Genomic DNA, 6,076 nt, shown 5'->3' with positions numbered 1-6,076 from the left:
GCTCCAGCCAAGCTCAGGCCTCGTCACAATAGGTGCTTGTGTGTGTTCAGAAACAGTTCTGGCACCAAAGCTCCTCCAAACTGTCAACCAGCAGGACAAACTTAGAACATCCACATGTGTGCAGGGAACATTTTGCACATTACTGAAAGGAAACCAGCACCCGCCTGAAATGGGGTGACTCACAGAGCAATACTGCACTGCTCCTGCATGGGAAGAGCCTCATGCACAAACTCTGCGGCCTTGAAGAAAAGCACCCAAAATCAGATGTCTTAAAGTGCCAGTTTTTCAAAGTCCTGCTACAGCAAGTGTCAGCATTGTTTAGATTTAGGATGACTGAGAAAAAAGAAAAATGAATATATATGCATTTGTTAGTAGATTAAAGCCCTCAGCTCACAGTCCTCCCACCTTCAAAAATACAAGTGCAAATACTATTCTTAAAGTGATAACGTGATTTTCATAGTTTAAGGGGTCTGGTTCATAACATCAGAAATGTGGGACCCTGAGAAATCTGCTTATTGCCTCCCTCTCCTCCTGCCCTGGAGCAGGATTAGGATTTTTGAGACTATTACTGCAGCTGATGAGGAATAAAATGAAAGTGGCCATGAATACTCAGCTTATCACAGCTTTCCTGAACAGGCTGAGACATCTGTGTTAGACCAGCTTTGCATCATTCAGGTTTTAATTTTGGCAGCAGTGGCTGCTGCAGTGCACGACAAGAGTTAAATCTGTGAAATGATCGTAGGCTCATCCGGTGCTCGGAGGAGTCACAGTGACCTTGCCTCTATCTGCCAGCCTACCTCTATTTATACCTAATATGGATATAAAATCCATGACTTTGCAGATAGTAAACTAGAGCCTCCCACAAGCATGTCGCCTGCTAGGATGCTCCCAAAGATTTAAAGGAATTATTTCTCAGGCCTTAAAAGAGCCCAGTGCTCTCACTGTCCCTGTCCTGCCTGTGGTGCAAACAGCAGGGCCGTGTGGGCTTTCCCTGCAGCCACTCCAGAGCACCTCCACTCCTCTCCCACTAACCCTCCTGCAGCTCAGGCCCCAGGGTTCCATCCATCATCCAAAGATGTATTTATTGACATATGAAATCCCCCATCTCTCAACAGATTATCTATGGAACCATGTCATCTTCAGAGAGAACTAAACAAAAAATTGGGCCCCGTGCCTGGAAAAAGGAGCAGGGGAAGCGCTCACCATCAGCCATTCCCTCAAACAAACCCAAGGAAAACAGCCCAAAAGGGAGGAGCTGAGGAACAAAGCAGCAAGGAACGGCACAGAAATAGGTTGTCTTCTCTCTGAGGTCCACACCAGGGACATCTTCAGGGAGTGTCTAATGAGCAGGGTCCTTGAGCTGAAAACATTCTGCCTTTAGTTCAGACTGGATTGAGCCCCAGGACAGAGACCAGGAATTCTGCAGGCAACCTTTGTGGTCTTACAAGTTTCAGAGAATTTACGGCCAACACACACAGTTGGATGATCTGATCTGAATCCATGTGTGTTACAGGTCATTTGATTTCACCCAGTCACTCCCAGGTGGAGCTCAGTAACTTCCATTTAAGATGTCAGGAGTTGGAAAATGCTCCCATGGCTCTTCCAGCTCATCCCAGTCTGTAATTCAGCATCTCACTGCTCATCTGCACAGGTCAAGCCTCAGCCTCTAGCCCTGGCTTCTCACTGTGCCTCTCTCTGTGAGCAGCAATCCCTTCAGTTCCTGGGGTTCCATAATCCCCAAGGCTGTGCCCTCTCCAGGTATTATCAGTGTTTGTTGCACCTGCATGCTGAACTTCACATTTGACTGGGCCAAAATCTACATTGCTCCACTTTATTTTTCACTTACACAGCATCTCACCTAATAGAAGTTATTTCTCTGCCACCCTTTTATATTTACTTCCAGATAATTCATTAAAATTACAAATACAACCTGTGCCACGGCCTCACCACCGTGACAGGATAGAATTCCTTCCCAAAATCCCATCTAACCCTGCCCTCTTGTCCTGGCACTCCAGGCCCTTGTCCACAGTCTCTCTCCATCTTTCCTGTGGCTCCTTCAGGTACTCAAAGGCCACAATTAGGTCACCCCAGAGCCTTCTCTTCTCCAGGCTGAACAATCCCAATTCTCCCAGCCTTTTCCTCTCAGCAGAGCTGTTCCCTCCCTCTGATCACCTTGGTGCCTCCTCTGGACTCTCTCCAGCAGCTCCACATCCTTCAGGCCAAATCCCCAGGGAATGCAGGGCTCAGGGGAGCCGTAATGGGTTTGGGTTTAGCTGTTTATCACTGCTAACAACTTCAAGTGCAGCACTGAGAGGGAGGAAGAATATCCTCTAAAACCTCTAAAAAGAAACACACTCCTTTGCATGATTTATGAACTGAATTTGAACTGATCAGGGCATGACCTTTTCCAGGAAGGGGCATCCACTCCTAACGCAGAGCTGGAGGCTTTACAAGCACCACCAATAAAGACTGGAGATGAAGAGTGATTTATTAGTCACCAGCAACTTTCTAAAGCATCTTTATAAGCTCCAGGAGGTGGGTATCCAGCACCATGAGGAAAATGCAGCTCCAGCAGCCTGCAATGCTGTACAGCAAAGTGCTGACAGCCAGAAGGCACCAGAGAACGGCCATCCACAGCTGAATTTCCATAAACTGTGTTCCCATTTAGTTTCAATCTGAGTTAAGCATTTCTCTGTGGGTGGGCTATAGGCTGGACTCTGGGAGCACTACAGACACAGTGCACATTGCATCCAGCTGCCTACAGAGCTGGCATGCCAAAATTTGCACCAGTCCTACTTCCAAAGGCAGGAGTGGGGTGGGAGATGAGGAGAAAGTTTATTTCGTGCTGTGGGGTGTGTGTGGTGTGGGGTAAGTACCAAACTCTGCTGGCTCAGAGCAAAAGAAGGGTCAGCAGTGCCTGGCTGGCTCAGAATCTGCTGAAAAATGGGGTTTTCCCAGCAGGTCACTCACGGATCAGGGGTTCCCCAGCTCCACGAGCCTCTCCCTTTGAGCTGCAGCATCCCCTGTACTTCATGGCACATCACTACCACAACAATGTGTCACCTTTAGTCCACTTGTGGACTCACTGTTTGTATTTGCAGACCAGCACCTTCATGATTTCTTTTGCATTGCTCCCAAACTCAGAGGGAACCCAAGAAAAACAGCTGGGAAAGCAATTCCTTCTCCTTTGGAGAATCATCCATGTGAACTCTCTGGAAGAGTTGAGTTACACCATCATTGCTGTGTTTCCACTCCTGGAGAGGGACTTTGGACACCAGCCTGGAGTGACAGGAGAAGGGGAATGGCTTTAAACTGGAAGAGAGAAGGTTTAAATTGGATACTGGGAAGAAATTCTTCCCTGTGAGGGTGAGGAGGCCCTGGCACAGGGTGCCCAGAGAAGCTGTGGCTGCCCCTGGATCCCTGGCAGTGTCCAAGGCCAGGTTGGACTGGGCTTGGAGCAACCTGGGATAGTGGAAGGTGTCCCTGTCCATGGCAGGGGGTGGCACTGGATGAGCTTTAAGGTATCTCCCAGCCCAAACCATTCCATAATTCCATGGTACTGAAATGCTCCTGTCTCCTTGATCCTCCCTCTTTCTTGTTCTGTTCCCTAAATTAATATTTAAGGTAGATTTACTAAAGGCATTGACTTTCTCCTGGTATTATGTTTATGTTCTGCCTAACACAGCAGTGTCCTTGTCCATGAGGCACAAAGAACTGGGAATACATTTCAATATTTTCTCTCCTAATCAGATTCAGATTATCACCAAAGTCAACACTGAGGATCACAGTGGTTTGCACCTACTAGTGATTCCATAAGCTATCAGCCTCTGGACAGTAAAACGTCATTCCTGACTTCTTAGGGATTTGACAGTAAGACTTTGGTGCATTTGAAAATACTAAAGGGTGGCACAAACACTTTTGGAGTCTCCCAGTCTATGAAGGGCAGCCTTCCCCTGAGACTCCACCACCACGTGAAAAACCAGTCGGGAAGGATGGGCTGCTGGACTCCAAGCAGAGCCCTGGCTGCACACCACATTCCCTGCACGACTTATCCCTGACCCTACCTACAGCTTCTCCCATCTTTAAAATGGCAATTACAAAACCTCCTGCCTCCCTGCAGCCCATCTGTTTAGTTTGTAAATTCTCCAGGGCAGAGGCTGGTTTTTATTTGTGTGTACAGCACCACATACAGCCAGGTCCTGCTCTTGGCCATGGCTCCAGGCAGGGTTGGAACACAAAGCAATGACGGTATCTTGATCAAACATGAACAACTCGGATAAACAATAGAAAAGCAGCTTGATATTTTTTTCCCCACTGTCTCTGCTTTTCCGTGACTTGTTTATTCATCTCAAAGCCTCAGCAGACATCTAATCAAGCTGTTAAAGAGGCAGATTTGTGGTCAGTCAAGCACTTGGGGAGTTGTTAAACGTTCAAAACCAGTTCTAGTCAGCAAACAGCTTCTTTTTTTTTTCTCCCCCTTCTCCTGGGTTTCCTCACTCACTGTATGCTCCTATTACACTTGGGATACAAGTTCTCTCCTAAAAGGTCTCATTAAGTTTGGGTAGGGACACCTGCCTTTTTCAGCCCTATCTTGTTTGCACTCTTTGGTCCTGATCCAAATCACTCCACAGACGAAGCAATGATTTCAGCAGGCTTAAGAAAGAAGGAAAAATGTGATAGTTTCCAGATGAGTGTATTATACTAAATTTAACATGCCTTTTGGTACTTAGAATTTCCACTTTTCCCCCTTCCATTTATGCAATTAGAAATCAAGTGGCAGGAAACCATTCCTATTCCAGCCCCAGTTGGGAAGGGTACAGGCTCCTTTCCACAGAGGGAAAAAAGAGACCTGTCCTCACAAGAAGATATTTTGCACAGCTTACATGGACAAGGTCCAAAAATAGGTTTAGGATAATACATCTTTAATTAAATAAAGCAAAACAAATACAGAACCTTCATGTGGTAGTTATATGTGCATACACATATAAATATACATCAACACATACAACAAGAAGCAAGGCAGCTGTGAAGAAAACCAAAAAGTTAAGCTTTTACCCCATTTAAAGAGCAATGACCAATTTAAATTCCACTTTCAGAATTGTGCATTTTTTCCACACTTGCCTATGTTGACTTGAACACCTTTGTTTTGATTATTCCCCCTCTAGCAGTAAAGGACACACTGAGAATTGGTATCTACTATCGATATCTGAGTTCCAGGGCCAGAAGACCCCAGATCACAGGCCACAGCAGCCCAAGGTAAGAATCAACTCTAGAAGTCTTATTTGAGCTGAAGCAGAGCATGTAAGGGCAGGATGACTCATTATCAGGGACACCAAATAAAAATTGAACTCATCATCGGCCCAAATGACAGAGCAGGAGCTGGAGCTTTCTCTGCATGCTGACAGTCAATATTTGCAGTGTTGCCACTGCTTTTAGTTCTCCTGGGTCTTGCCCAGGCTGGTGCTCCTTTCTCCAGCAGATCCCACTGGCTTCCCAGACTGCAGCACACACACGGAGAACTCAATAAAACCCCTTTCCAAACCACAGAGGAGCTAGGGCTCCAAAGTACATAGTTCAAATTAAAAATTGGGGCCAGATAAAATGATTCAAAATTGGGAAGAAAGATATCCTGTTTTCAATAAGCTGTTTTGACCTGACTGATGAATGCAGTCCGGCAAGGGAGGTGGTGGAAAAACAAGGACATGCTGGAGCAACAGTCCTGGATGGTATCATGCTCTGACAGTCTTTAAGCTGCTCTGGCACTGGAGCTATTTTATTTCACAAGTCCTTTGCTCCAGGCGAGCTCTTCAGCGTCTGTTGACTCTGGGCACAGCTCAACATGTTCCTCCAGAGCACAGGATCCACAGAGCAGTGCCCAGGAGAGGTGGGGATGCAGGGCTGCAGCAGCACCCACACCTCAGGCCTGGAAGATAAGGGATTTCTCAAGCCCTCTGAACTCCAGCCTACCCCTCAGTCCATCCCCTTCCTTTCCTGACACGGTTTAAAAAACAACTATCGCACAACTTGTTTTCCTTTCTCCTATTTGCTGTGCAAAATAGGAGGAGTTGTTCTGTCA

This window comes from Zosterops lateralis, assembly GCF_965231275.1.
Source record: "Zosterops lateralis genome assembly, chromosome: 22".
Classification (NCBI taxonomy): Eukaryota; Metazoa; Chordata; class Aves; order Passeriformes; family Zosteropidae; genus Zosterops; species Zosterops lateralis.
The sequence above is the reverse complement of the archived record's forward strand: the minus strand, read 5'-3'. Positions refer to the sequence as shown.